This window comes from Poecilia reticulata, chromosome 10 (genome assembly GCF_904066995.2).
Source record: "Poecilia reticulata chromosome 10, P_reticulata-male-v2, whole genome shotgun sequence".
Classification (NCBI taxonomy): domain Eukaryota; kingdom Metazoa; phylum Chordata; class Actinopteri; order Cyprinodontiformes; family Poeciliidae; genus Poecilia; species Poecilia reticulata.
In genome coordinates, this window is record NC_088839.1 from 2,195,394 (window position 1) to 2,209,729 (window position 14,336).

Consider the following 14,336-nt stretch of genomic DNA (forward strand, 5'->3'; position numbering starts at 1 on the left):
ACAAATTTGTGACAGACTTGGCCGAACTGGCAAACACTGAGATTGTTGGTGTGGACAGAGACGAGGACTCTAAAACTCACTAACCAGATGGAATCAATCTTGGAGAAGTTGTTAGTTTCGGTTCAGTGGAACCACCAAACTAATTTGGATGATTGGGAACTGAGATGTATCGGAGAGACTTTAGGGAAGATTGAAATTTATAATCTTCCCAACGTAAGACATTGTGTTTATGAATTGGCTGTCCCCGTGTGGCCTTGGAAGGGCTGCATATTTCCAATCTCCTTGAAGATATGTAAAAACAACGCTCTTCCCTCCTCATCCCCTCCTGTATCCATGGAGTTGCGAAGCTGAATGCTCCAAAGGACATCATGCCTTGATAACAACACCTGTATCGGACTTTGCCAGAAGGCTGAGCAACGTGGTTTCATGGCCCTGTGATGTCACCGCCTTCACTCGTGTCTTTGTTTTGCCCATTGTTTTGTCTGAATGTTGCCATTTGCCCTAATGTGTCCTTTCCTCTTTTTTGTTTTAGAAACGGTGAAGTACTCCCTATTTAACCCAGAAAAGGATTATTTTAGTTTATTAGTAATATCAGAAATTGTGGAGTACGCACCATTTAGATCAATTTATACAGCCCAGAAATGGAATCAGAATTAGAATAACTACAAACTTGGGATCCAGAAATACTTAACAGGAACAGTCACTGCTTAGTTTATATTACTTTTAACCCAGAAAAGGAATTAGATCAGTCATTCTTTAGCTTATTTTATCAAAAACTGTAGAGTTACACTATTTAGAAATAGAATTATACTTTCTCATACTTTAGAAATCATGTATTAGATTCAAGAAATGTGCCTGATACCTGGTCAGAAGCTATTTTTCTCATGGGTGTTGATTACAAAAAATTAACTTCTATTTTAGTGACTGGAATACAAAAGTATATAAAAATGCTAATTAAGCCAGATCAGATGGGATTTATTTTAGCTTGTCAATGTATAAACAATGTGAGGAGAACTTTAAATCTGCACTTAATAGCAAGAAGTAAAGAAGCATCTTTGCAGCTTAGTCTAGTGCAGTATTTCTCCACCCTGGTCCTCAGCCCTCCTGCTCTGCATGTTCTAGATGTGCCTCTATTCCAGAACAGCTGATTAAAATGATCGTGTAACTCACTTTAAAATCTGACATAAATAGGAATAAATAGTTGATTAAAAGTCTGTGGACAGAAAATAACGTTGCTGCTCCTTTAAGGAACCAGCGTCACTGACGCGGCGCCTGGGTGACGTTGCAGAGCACAAACCTGAAGGAAAGAGCAGAAGAGGAATCGTAGGAAAAGAGCAGTGATTAATTAACGGAAAAAGTTAATATTATAGTTGAGAAAATATAAATTACCTGGTCGGAAACTGACGGGGATTTTATGTGAACTAACTTACTTTGGTTTTGGTGAGTTTTGTGTTTATTTTCTTACATTTTCACTGTGTTGTACTTTTCCTTTTGGCGGAGAGCTAAGGCTAAAAACGTAGCTGTTGCAAAGAAATGCTCTATCATAAACTGTTATACGGTTAATATATTGGGTTTATGAAGAATTTATTTGTATAATTTGAGGATTTAAAAAGAGTTTTGTCGTGTTTGTGGCCTGTTACACAGGTCAGGTTTTTTTGTTCGGTTGGAAGCTCGGTCGGAGCGAGGATTGGTGCCAGTGGACATTCACAGACGGGATTCAAGATGGCGAGCCAGACCTAGACCTTCAATTCATCTTCTCCATCGTATCAAGGAGGGACTCTCCTGCGTGTGGTAATTCGCTGCCGGAGCGGTAGGAATATCAGGAACTAGTTCAAACCGAACTGAACAGGATTAAGAACTGATTGAATTATTATTTTTTTCCTCTGGACTGAATCAAACTGAAGCTTTTCGCTGAACTGAGTACCTGAACTTACATTTGGATTTGAACCTGAATTTAAAGTGCCATACTTTGATTTTCATATGTTATGTTTCTGAATGTGATTTGAATATTTGTGATCCACTTTGATTTAATTGTGTTTGAAGGTATTTTCTTACCTGTAAAAGACAAGAAAACGAGTTAACTCAGGAAGAAAAATAGGAATCCTAAAATAGGTGTAACCTAGGAAAAGAGACTGGTCTAACTAACTTAAATTAGTCTGGCTAAAATAACCTAGGAGAATAGAGACTGGTCTAACTAAACTAGATTAGTTTTATTAAAATAGACTACTAGGAGAACTAAAAAGTCAAAAGAAGGAGTGATATACTTTTCCTTTCTTTTTTTGGGGGGGGGGATTTCATGTATTGTATTTTATGTGTGTATTTTGCATTCAGTAAATAGCAGTTTTTTTCCATTTAAAGCAGCGGTTTCTGGTGTTGTTATTCTTGCTTCCCCACTCCTTAGAGCCTAGAACTGGTCCAGTGGCGCGACTAGCGGTGTGATACCGGTGCTACAATCGCATGACCATCAAGTACTGCAGAAGCTTGTTAATCACCCAGAGATACAATTCAGGTGTGTGGCAGAAGGGAAACACCTAAAACATGCAGGACAGGGGGGCGGTGAGGACCAGGGTTAAGAAACACTGATCTAGATGCAGAAAAAAAAAACATTCAACAGAGTAGATTGGATGTTCTTAGAACATACTCCTATTGACATGGGCTCTGCTGGGAAATTTGTTACATGGTTTAACTTTTTACATAAAAATCCTTGGTCAAAAGTAAAAATTAACACACATTTTTTTAAAGTGGGAAGAGGAATGAGACAGGGAGCTCTCACAGCATCACACAGTTCATAAAATGTTGTGTGTCATTCCAACATGTTGAATCCATAGCTCCTATTTAACGTAGCAACTACAATTTCCCAAAAACACCACATATGCAGCCACTCTGAAGTATGAGGGCCTTTTACGATCCAACATCTGAATTAGACGACAATGTCTCCTCTGATGAGTATATCTAATGTAGCTGTTTACCTTTGTCACACTCATGATTTTTAATGACCTATCGCGTAAACAAGCTCATTCACCAAGTTCCATCCATCCATCCATCCATCCATCCATCCATCCATCCATCCATCCATCCATCCATCCATCCATCCATCCATCCATCCATCCATCCATCCTCCGCTTATCCGGGGTCGGGTCGCGGGGGCAGCAGCTTCAGAAGGGAGGCCCAGACTTCCCTCTCCCCAGCCACTTCTTCCAGCTCCTCCGGGGGAATCCCAAGGCGTTCCCAGGCCAGCCGAGAGACGTAATCCCTCCAGCGTGTCCTGTGTCTCCCCTCCTCCCGGTGGGACGTGCCCGGAACACCTCACCAAGGAGGCGTCCAGGAGGCATCCTGACCAGATGCCCGAGCCACCTCAACTGGCTCCTCTCGACGTGGAGGAGCAGCGGCTCTACTCTGAGTCCCTCCCGGATGACCGAGCTTCTCACCCTATCTCTAAGGGAGAGCCCATCCACCCTGCGGAGGAAACCCATTTCGGCCGCTTGTACCCGTGATCTCGTTCTTTCGGTCATGACCCAAAGCTCATGACCATAGATGAGGGTGGGAACGTAGATCGACCGGTAAATCGAGAGCTTCGCATTTGGCTCGGCTCTCTATTCACCACGACGGACCGGTACAGCGCCCGCTTCACAGTAGACGCTGCCCCAATCCGCCTGTCGATCTCCCGCTCCCTTCTTCCCTCATTCGTGAACAAGATCCCCAGATACTTAAACTCCTCCACTTGAGGCAGGACGACCCCCCTGACCCGGAGAAGGAACTCCACCCTTTTCCGGCTCAAGACCATGGCCTCGGATTTGGAGGCACTGAGCCTCATCCCGGCCGCTTCACTCTCGGCTGCGAACTGCTCCAGTGAGAGCTGCAGATCACGTTCCGATGAAGCCAACAGGACCACATCATCCGCAAAAAGCAGAGATGCGATCCTAAGGCCACCAAAACGGATCCCCTCAACACCTCGGCTGCGCCTAGAAATTCTGTCCATAAAAGTAATGAACAGAATTGGTGACAAAGGGCAGCCTTGGCGGAGTCCAACTCTCACCGGAAACGAGCCCGACTTCCTGCCGGCAATGCGGACCAGACTCTGACACCGGTCATACAGGGACCTGACAGCCCGTATCCAAGGGCCCGGTACCCCATACTCCCGGAGTACCCCCCACAGGGCCCCCCGAGGGACACAGTCGAACGCCTTCTCCAAGTCCACAAAACACATGTAGACTGGTTGGGCGAACTCCCATGCACCCTCCAGGACCCCGCTGAGGGTGTAGAGCTGGTCCAGTGTTCCACGACCAGGACGAAAACCACACTGCTCTTCCTGAATCCGAGGTTCGACTATCCGACGGACCCTCCTCTCCAGGACCCCTGAATAGACCTTACCAGGGAGGCTTAAGAGTGTGATCCCCCTGTAATTGGAGCACACCCTCCGGTCCCCCTTTTTAAACAGGGGGACCACCACCCCAGTCTGCCAGTCCAGGGGAACTGCCCCCGATGTCCATGCAATATTGCAGAGTCGCGTTAGCCAACACAACCCCGCAACATCCAGAGCCTTAAGGAACTCCGGGCGGATCTCATCCACCCCCGGGGCCCTGCCACCGAGGAGCTTTTTGACCACCTCGGTGACCTCGTCCCCAGAGATTGGAGAGCCCAGCCCAGAGTCCCCATGCTCAGCTTCCTCAACAGAAGGAAGGTCTTAGAAGTATTCCGCCCACCGGCCCACAACGTCCCGAGTTGAGGTCAGCAGCGCACCATCCCCACTATAAACAGTGTTGGTGCTGCACTGCTTCCCCCTCCTGAAATGCCGGATGGTGGACCAGAATCGCCTCGAAGCCGTACGGAAGTCTGTCTACATGGCCTCTCCAAACTCCTCCCATGCCCGAGTTTTTGCCTCAGCGACAACCCGAGCCGCATGCCGTTTTGCCCGCCGATACCCATCAGCTGCTTCTGGAGTCCCACAGGCCAAAAAGGCCCGGTAGGATTCCTTCTTCAGCTTGACAGCATCCCTCACCGAAGGTGTCCACCAACGGGTTCGAGGGTTGCCGCCGCGACAGGCACCAACAACCTTGCGGCCGCAGCTCCGATAGGCCGCCTCGGCAATGGAGGTACGGAACATGGTCCACTCAGACTCAATGTCCCCCACCTCCCCCGGAACGTGTTCAAAGTTCTGTCGGAGATGAGAGTTGAAGCTCCGTCTCACAGGGGACTCCGCCAGACGTTCCCAGCAGACCCTCACTACACGTTTGGGCCTGCCAGGTCTGACCGCCTTCCTCCCCCACCACCGGAGCCAACTCGTCACCAGGTAGTGGTCAGTGGACAGCTCCGCACCTCTCTTCACCCGAGTGTCCAAGACATACGGCCGCAAATCCGATGAGACGATGACAAAGTCAATCATCGAACTGCGGCCTAGGGCGTCCTGGTGCCAAGTGCACATATGGACGCCCTTATGCCTGAACATGGTGTTCGTGATGGACAATCTGTGACGAGCACAGAAGTCCAACAACAGAACACCGCTTGGGTTCAGATCGGGGGGGCCGTTCCTCCCAACCACGCCTCTCCAGGTCTCACTGTCATTGCCCACGTGAGCGTTGAAGTCTCCCAGTAGAACAAGGGAGTCCCCAGGAGGGGCACTTTCCAGTACCCCCTCTAAGGACTCCAAGAAGGGTGGGTAATCTGAACTGCCGTTCGGCCCGTAAGCACAAACAACAGTCAGAACCCGTCCCCCCACCCGTAGGCGGAGGGAGACTACCCTCTCGTTCACAGGGGTGAACCCCAACGTACAGGCGCCCAAATGGGGGGCAACAAGTATGCCCACTCCAGCCCGGCGCCTCTCACCGTGGGCAACTCCAGAGTGGAAGTACGTCCAGCCCCTCTCAAGGAGACTGGTTCCAGAACCAGAGCCATGCGTCGAGGTGAGGCCGACTATTTCTAGCCGGAACCTCTCAGCCTCGCACACTAGCTCCGGCTCCTTCCCCACCAGAGAGGTGACGTTCCACGTCCCAAGAGCCAGCTTCTGCAGCCGAGGATGAGGCCGCCAGGGTCCCCTCCCTTGGCTGCCACCCATAGCACAATGCACCCGACCCCTTTGGCCCCTCGGACAGGTGGTGAGCCCATCGGAAGGGGGACCCACGTCTCCTCTTCGGGCTGAGCCCGGCCGGGCTCCGTGGGTAAAAGCCCGGCCACCAGGCGCTCGCCATCGTTCCCCACCTCCAGGCCTGGCTCCAGAGTGGGGCCCCGGTGACCCGCGTCCGGGCGAGGGAAAACGCAGTCCAAAGTTTGTATTCATCATAGGGGTCTTCGGGCTGCACTTTGTCTGGTTCCTCACCTAGGACCTGTCTTCCTTGGGTGACCCTACCAGGGGCATAAAGCCCCAGACAGCATAGCTCCTAGGATCATTGGGACACTCAAACCCCTCCACCACGATAAGGTGGCAGCCCAAGGAGAGGATTCACCAAGTTATTTAAATTTAATTTCTTATTTAATGGAAACAACACAAATTGTTTTTCAACATCAACTGAATATCGACAAAAATTTGCACACATGTATAATGGAAATGCAGCTAGTGATATGCAGACTGCTGATATTCTGTTTCTGAAATGTTGAATTAAAGGATAATGTTTAAAATAAAAGCGGTGAATTGTTCAGTCAGTTAATTCTGCTGAACTAACCAGTTGCCTTTATTTTAGGATGAAAGTGGTTGATGTAACTTCAGCTTATTTTGGTTTTCTCTCTGGAAATTAGAATGAAATGGGTTCTTCCATTTATAGATCAGCATATTTTCATTACATAATAATATTGGAGAGCTAAAAACTTAAAGCAGTGCAGAAAATAATATTCTGCTCACCTTAAGGACCTGAAGTCAATCTGGGTTGTTTTTGGTGTTTTCCACTGAGCAGCAGACCACCTCCAGGGGGCGGAGCTGCACACGCTGCTCCTGCCTAATCTGTCTCACTTTGGATTAAAAAGGATTATTCATTGTTGACTGATGCTGTTTTTTTAATTATGTAAAACACTTTGAAATGCCTTGCTGCTGAAATGTGCTATACAAATAAAATTTGATTGATTGATTGATTTATGTGGTAGTTCCAATCTTTCTGTGAAATATTCTGTATGATTTATTTTTGTGATGTGTTGAATTTTCTCTCTCTTTTTCTTCTGAGGATAATCTGGGAGGACTGACAACCTGTTCAGGGTGTACCCCGTCTCTCACCCGAAATGTCTCACTGGAGATAGGCCAGCACCCCTCCCGACCCTACTAGGGACAAGGGTGTAAGAGGATGGATGGATGGATGGATAATATGGGAGATTCCTTCCATGATCTCCTTCTGAGACAAACAGCTCCCTCCACAATATACTTACCAGGTTAACTGACCTGACTTAATGACTGCCGATGAGCTCTTCTTCCACCAGGTAATTTGAACAACCCACCTACCTGTCCATGCTCAGGGGAAATATACATGTACCAGACCACTGTGATGACCCAGACCTTCTTCACTCTCCCGTGAGCTTTGATAATTTCACAAATTATAAGATATAACCCAGTTCAATATTTATATTTGCCTTACAGCCATGCAAGATTTCATACCGCCCTCTCTTATTCATCACCACCTGGACATTATCTCAAAATAATGTCCACCTGGACATTATCTCAAAATAATGTCCAGGTGGACATTATTTTGTCCACCTGGACATTATTGTGTGATTTCTTTTTTACTTTAAAGAAATCGCACAAATCTGCCTTGCTTCATGAGTTTTTCCTACATGTGGGTCAAATTTTTAAAACACCATGACTAGGCCTGTCACAATAACAAATTTTGCTGAGCGATTAATTGCCTAAAAAATTATTGCGATAAATGATAATATTGTTTCAAGACCTTTTGACACTGATTTCATGGAAATTACTATTAATGCATGCAATTTCCTGCCATAGATCGATACACTTTATTTTCAAAAGAACACTTAACACTGTAACTGATATAAATAAAATGGATTCTCAGTCTCCATTAACAAAAAATGTACTTGAATAAAAAGTAAACAACATAAATCCAAAGTGGAAATAAATACTGCATTTAACCAAAAGAGTGCAGATATGAAATCTGTGTACTATATTGCCCTTCAGTAATCACTAGATTTAAATAGAGAAGATGGGCACATCACACTACCTGATGCAGTAGTTCACACTACACAATCTTTTGCCCCTATTTTCCCCTTAAGATAATCTTAGATCGTTGGCTGATCTAAGATTGTCGCTGGTGATTTCGCAACCGATCATCCTGTAGTGTGATTTAGATCGTCGTGGCCGCTCCGATCTAAATCAGGGGTTTTCCCCGACTGGGAGCTTAACGCTGAATGTGACAGGTAGCCAATCAGAAAGCTCGGATTCTCCTCCGCGCTTTCTGAGGGGAAATTACGGAGGGGAATCCCAAACAGCTGACACGGTGCAACCGGAAGTCCAGTGGACATTGGAGATGATATGTGGAAACAACATTAATATTTATACAATATTTCGTGCAAAGAATATAGAAATGACAAGGAGAGGAGTTGGAGCCAAATTGCTACCACAGTTGATAAACCCGGTAAGTTTTCAGCTGTTCTTCGTTAACGTGACATAAATAGGTTATAATAATTTTCATTCAGTCAGGACTTTACTCTGACTCTAGCCCAGGGGTGGGCAATCCTGGTTCTCGAGGACCAGTGTCCTGCAACTCTTAGACGTCTCCCTGGTCCAACACACTTGAATCCAGCAGCTGAATCACCTCCTCAGTGCAGTCAAGTTCTCCAGAGTCCTGCTAACGACCTCGTTATTTGATTCAGGTGTGTTAAAGTTGAGATGCACCTAAAAGTTGCAGGAGACCGGCCTCGAGGTCTGGAGTTGCCCACCCCTGCTCTAGCCACATGCATTGCAGGTAGATTGTAGTAAAGCATTGATTAATGCCTGATTTTAAAATTAGTTAACTGGACTTATAGCCATTATTTTGTGCCCATCCCAGCCAGCATACCTATGTGGGCCCCATATGGGATAAAAGAGGGTCGACAATATGGGCCCCAAATGGGTTTGTCCACGGGTTTCATGGTGGCCCCACATGGTTAGCCCAGGTAGATTTAAATGGGAGCCGACTGGGTTTTCAGTGGGACCCAGATGGTTAACTTACATGAGACCCATCTGTGGCCCACTAGGGTGCTTTCAGAAATATTTACCTGGGCCCCAATTAGATCTAAACTGGGCTAGCATGGGTAACAAATGTGTATTTCCACATTTTCCATGATGGGTCCATATGCTGTAGCCCATATGGGTTTAACAGGCCCTGACTGTGGTTTTAGTTGGAGCCAGATGCCTTATTCCTGTAGGAACAATGGGGTCTTTCTCACCTAACCTGGAAGTGAATTACATTCATAGATATGCAATCTTAATCAACAAACCAAAGTACTAAAATGCTTTAGCACAAAACATGCATTAGAAAAAATAGATGAAACATTTAATTTGGTCAAGGCTTTTATTTCGTTATTTGAAATATTGTCAGTTTTTTAACTCTTCAATAATAAGAGCTTTATTAACAGCGAATGATGCCACAACAAGAAATGCACTGGTAAACAAAAAAAATTACAAAATTATATTTGAAAATAACAGAAACTAGTTTAATACAACAAATGTATAAACATACCCAGGTGAAAAAAGGTATACTTTAGTATACTTCAAACATACTTAAATTTGTGAAAGTGCACCTTAAGTATACTAAATATTAAGTGTACTACCTATAAGTATATCTGAAGTATACTAAAAAATACACTTGTACCAATTTCGAAATTAGAACTTAAACACACTTAAACATAATTGTACTAAAATACTTTTAATTTATTAAATAAAAGTATACTTTAAGTGAACAAAATATGAATGAATATGTATGAATTTTTAAGTGCCTTATAATCTTCTACTATTTCTTGAAATTGCATACACTAAAAAAATGATAACCAGGATGTAATTTTTAAGAAAGTACCCAATCAATTTTCAGATGTGTGATGTAAAACCTTATAATCAACAGCATTAGCTCCAGTTCATACTCCAGACCAGATGGTGGCAGTATTGCACATTTTCATTTATGTGGTGTTTTTTCATTTTTAAAAAACCCACAAAGAGAAGAAAAAACTTGAAGCAGGGAAGATAACAGACGCTGTTCAAATTCGCCATTTTTACTCGCATAATATTGCCTTCAAAGTAGAGAGGGCCTTGATAATAGTTAGTAATTTTGGTTAATTCAAGCTGGTGACGTCCGAGTTAGACGACAACACAACGGGACAACAACCGATTGAAATGAAATGTGTGTCACAAAAGGAGCCCGGAGGGACGAAGGCTGCTAAGTGTTTCTAGCTGGTGGTAAGTTTGCTTATTAATTATCTTCATTTAATTATAAACAGTGCAGTAAACATATATAACTTACGTTGGTTTCTTAAATATTTTATCAATTTTATTGGGACTTGTATGATTATTACTATAGCAATAATTCAGCTTCATGTTATAACTGCATTGAGGTTGTTTGTTGCGACTTATACTTTAATTCATAAACTAACCTGGTTTTAATTAAGCTCCATAAGACAGAGAGACTTTGATATTGTGAGGTTGTTGTTATAACTCGCTCATCAATGTTTTTATCTTCAACATATGTTTGCAGTCTAAGCAAATGAAGATGAAAGAGGAAGCCAGAGAAATCAGGTGTTAGAAAACCTAAAGACTTTCTGTCTCAGAAGAAGCTCTGACTCCACCAGATCACCAACCAGCTCTGAGGATGAACCTCCACATCGTCTTCATGATGTAAGTTTGTTTTTTACTGAGCAGCTAGCTACATTTTCAACAACAAAAACTGTTGTGTTACCAACACCAAGTGCTTAATAAACATGATTTGATTTAAAGGTAACTGGAAAGAATTTTTCTCTTCTTGTTAATCTAACATTTATCTTTCATTTTTTAAATTTGTCGTTGGCTTTCAGGGCCCTGTGATGGACTGGTGACCTGTCCAGGGTGAACCCAGCCTCTCATCTGATGGCTGCTGGAGATGGGCACCACCAGCCCCCCTCACCACCCTGCAAGGATCAGTGTGTTCAGATCATGGATGGAAAGATTTTAAGGTAGTTTGTCTCCTTAAGTCCACACTTAAAACAGCTTCATAGTTAATGCCAACATCAGCTGGTTCTATGACATTGCTGACTATTTTTTTCTACTTCTAACATAAACAGGCAAAGAAGAAACTCAGAAATGTTTTTCCACCCCAGGCATCTGGTCCCAATCATCATCAGTTCTTATGATGTCACATACATGGCGAGTCCACAACGTCTTAAAATTGTAAGTATTATTTTTTTATTTGCCATTTTTCTGTTCTCTTTAAATACAAACACTTTCTCTGTTTAGTTGCTCTATTGTTCTTTTTGGTAGGTTTCTGTAAGGTGCAGTGAACGGGAATGTTCTGTCATTGATCCTCATTTTCATGTTTTATTGTCACACTTAAATTTTCATGTTCATGTGTTCACTTTTGATGTGTAAACTGATAATTTATGTCAAGTTCATAAAGTTGTGAGTAAAATTGGACAATTTTAAAATGTCGGTAATAAAACAATATTTGAATTACCTTGAACATCTTGTGTAATTAATCTTCCCATGTAATTTTAGCATGTAAGTACTGCAGTGTAGTTATGCATGTCATGTACAAAATAGGTACGTAGTAAAAAAGACGTTCGCGAGTAATTAAAATTGTAGTTTATTATCAATAGCAGGAAATCAAAAATAAGTGTAATTTAAATGCATTAATATATTAATATTATATTTAAAATATATTTGAAGTATAAATATATATTTTTAATATAATTTTGAGACAGAATTATTACATTCAAAATATAAGAATAATATCAAAATATAATAAAGCTCTGAAATATGATATTTAAAAAGTATACTTTAAGTACAGTCTAAGTACACTTGAAGTTGTTCCAAAAAAGTACGTATAGTTTCTAAAATATACTATTAGTTGTAATTTAATACTATTTAAATACTACTAAAGTATACTAAGCACAAAATTAGTTGTTCCAAAATAGTACAGTTTAAGTACATCAATAAAAGTATACTAAAGTATGTTAAAATTTAATATACTAAAGTATACTTTTTTTTCACCTGGGCGATCAGGGTCTCTTGTTGCCAATCACCTGTATCTCATTCGCAGCCTGTGTGTTCAGCTGATCTTTTCTTTCATTCACACTGCGCAAGCGCCCAGCAACAAATCCTGTTGTATGAAACTGTAAGGCTCTGAGTGAATGAGAGCCTTACAGTTGGGTAAGGCTCTCATTGCAAGTTGGGTCGGAAAATTACCTCGTCAAAATGCACCAACACAACAAATAATATGGCATTTAAAAACTTGACGGAGTTTGGCTGCATCGAGGCTCAATGCAAAAACAAAAGGACATCTGGAGTGATCAGATAGAAGTTAAAGCACAACTAGCGACACTCACCCGGATTAGCATCATGGTCAGAAAGCTCAACAAATAAACTGAAAATTAATTTAGGTCTTTGAGCTAGCAGTGTAAGATGCTGATTCGGCTCTCGCTCTTGAACCGCCACTACTGGTAGTAACATTTCACAGACATAGCGCTGCTCAACCTCCACTCAGCAGTGAACTCTCACACCAAAAGTCTGCTGCAGCTATAACTTAAACAAAAAAAGATTTTACATATGTATTAAAACTTGCTCTGTCCGAACATAAGACAGATAATCAGAAAATAATCGATCTCCTCAACCTCCTCCAGAATTACTCAGCTCATTCAGAAACAGCCAATCAGAACCAGTATTAATCATCTAGCCAGGCTTTCAGGAAGTTATGATTTAGTAACTCAGGATTGTTTATTTTGATGCAGTCTGCGTTTAACTATAATGAATGTCTCCTTTACTACTTGACATTATTTGATATAGGCAGGCTTATTTGACTAATAATTTATGGAACTGAGAATTTTACTGTTATTATTTTACTTATTGCAGGTTTTTCAGTTGTCTTTTTGAGCTGCTGTATTGTGCCTGAAAGTATTTTGCATGTTTATGTCTAAATTAAGTGAATTTATTACCAGAACATTTTTTAATTTTGCCAGATAACATGTTATCATTTATACCTAAAGCGAAAAAATAGCCAATCCAGATGATCGGCAGAGATGGGCCCCATGGGTGATCGGTATCCGATTTGGAAGCAAAAAACCTGATCGGAGCATCCCTAATACACACAGTATATTCTTATTGTAAATTGAAAATATATTAATCTATATAAATCAACGACTGACAAAAAGGGGGGGTGGGGGGGGGGGCATAAACAACACAGCTGAACATAGACAACAACATCAGTAGCCTACAGGCTACTTGTTAAGCTTAAGGTGATGTGTTGATATTAGCTAGTCATCTTTTAGCTAACTTTACCTGCATCCAACAGCTTTACTCAACTCAGTCAGTTAGTTTGGCGGAAAAACTGTGAAAAGTTCTTTGCTTTTTGCTGGTTTGCTGCCATGATTCTAACACACCTTCGTAGCTCTGCACAGCAGCAGCAGGTCTCCTTCACTGCCGCACAGCTGTAAACCCAGCGCGAGCGTAAGTAGCGCTCATGTTGCGTTTAAAGGCGGCTCGGAAAAACAGGTTACCACATGTTGACAACGGATTAAACCAGTGTTTCTCAACCTTTTTTGGGCCAGCGCCCCCCTAGCCTTTATCCAGGTCCCTCACCGCCCCCCACCAAAGAATTTGCAGGCTACTTTACACTGACCATTATTTTATTATTAATATTACTATCACTATTGTAGATGTTTTGATTTTTATGCTTGTTTCTGTATTTATCATCAAAAATAATTTCCCAGAGAACAAAAATGTCATGGGAATAGAAATTATTTTCACAGGCGTCTATGAAAAATGCAATGAACATTCAAGTTAAAATCTGTAGGTCTAACAGCAACCAGTTAGAGTGGAGAAAAAAAATTCTTATTTTGTGCCATTTTCTAGTTGTTAAATATTACACAAAATGACCAGATAAACGATGTTCAACATGCCAGTTTAAACTTTAAACTATTTGCAAACCGACTGAGCTCTGCAACATTAAAACATGGATAGAACTGTAACTACATTAATCATAACTCTTCTTCTCTTCAGTGTTTCTGTCAGTTTCTGGTGGTGCAGCTCTGTGCTGCCTTCAGGAGAATGGGACATCAGAGTATCATCCATCAAATTTCACCCACATGGCATTTATTGTGCAAACCAGAGCTTTCAGTGAAAAAACTAAAGTTCCAGATCCTTTTAATGCCATACAAATATGAGACAGAAACTTGGATTATATCTTTAT

The 14,336-nt window shown here is 42.5% G+C and overlaps 2 long non-coding RNA genes across 4 annotated transcripts in view; both read left to right on the forward strand.

Annotated features, from left to right (window-relative positions):
- Positions 1 to 1,315: 1,315 nt before the first annotated feature.
- On the forward strand, positions 1,316 to 2,031 carry LOC103469639 (uncharacterized). The gene is made up of 2 exons (XR_014089460.1): positions 1,316 to 1,440; positions 1,645 to 2,031. It is a non-coding gene; the product is annotated as an uncharacterized LOC103469639 (long non-coding RNA).
- A 7,919-nt stretch (positions 2,032 to 9,950) lies between these two features.
- The window catches only part of LOC145553254 (uncharacterized), a 95,468-nt gene continuing 91,082 nt past the window's right edge, over positions 9,951 to 14,336 (forward strand). The window contains exons 1-5 of one of the 3 annotated variants that reach the window (XR_014089550.1): positions 9,951 to 10,360; positions 10,656 to 10,795; positions 10,972 to 11,109; positions 11,218 to 11,323; positions 11,414 to 11,575. This is a non-coding gene — a long non-coding RNA (uncharacterized LOC145553254). The other 2 variants (XR_014089548.1, XR_014089549.1) reach the window with 2 other exon arrangements.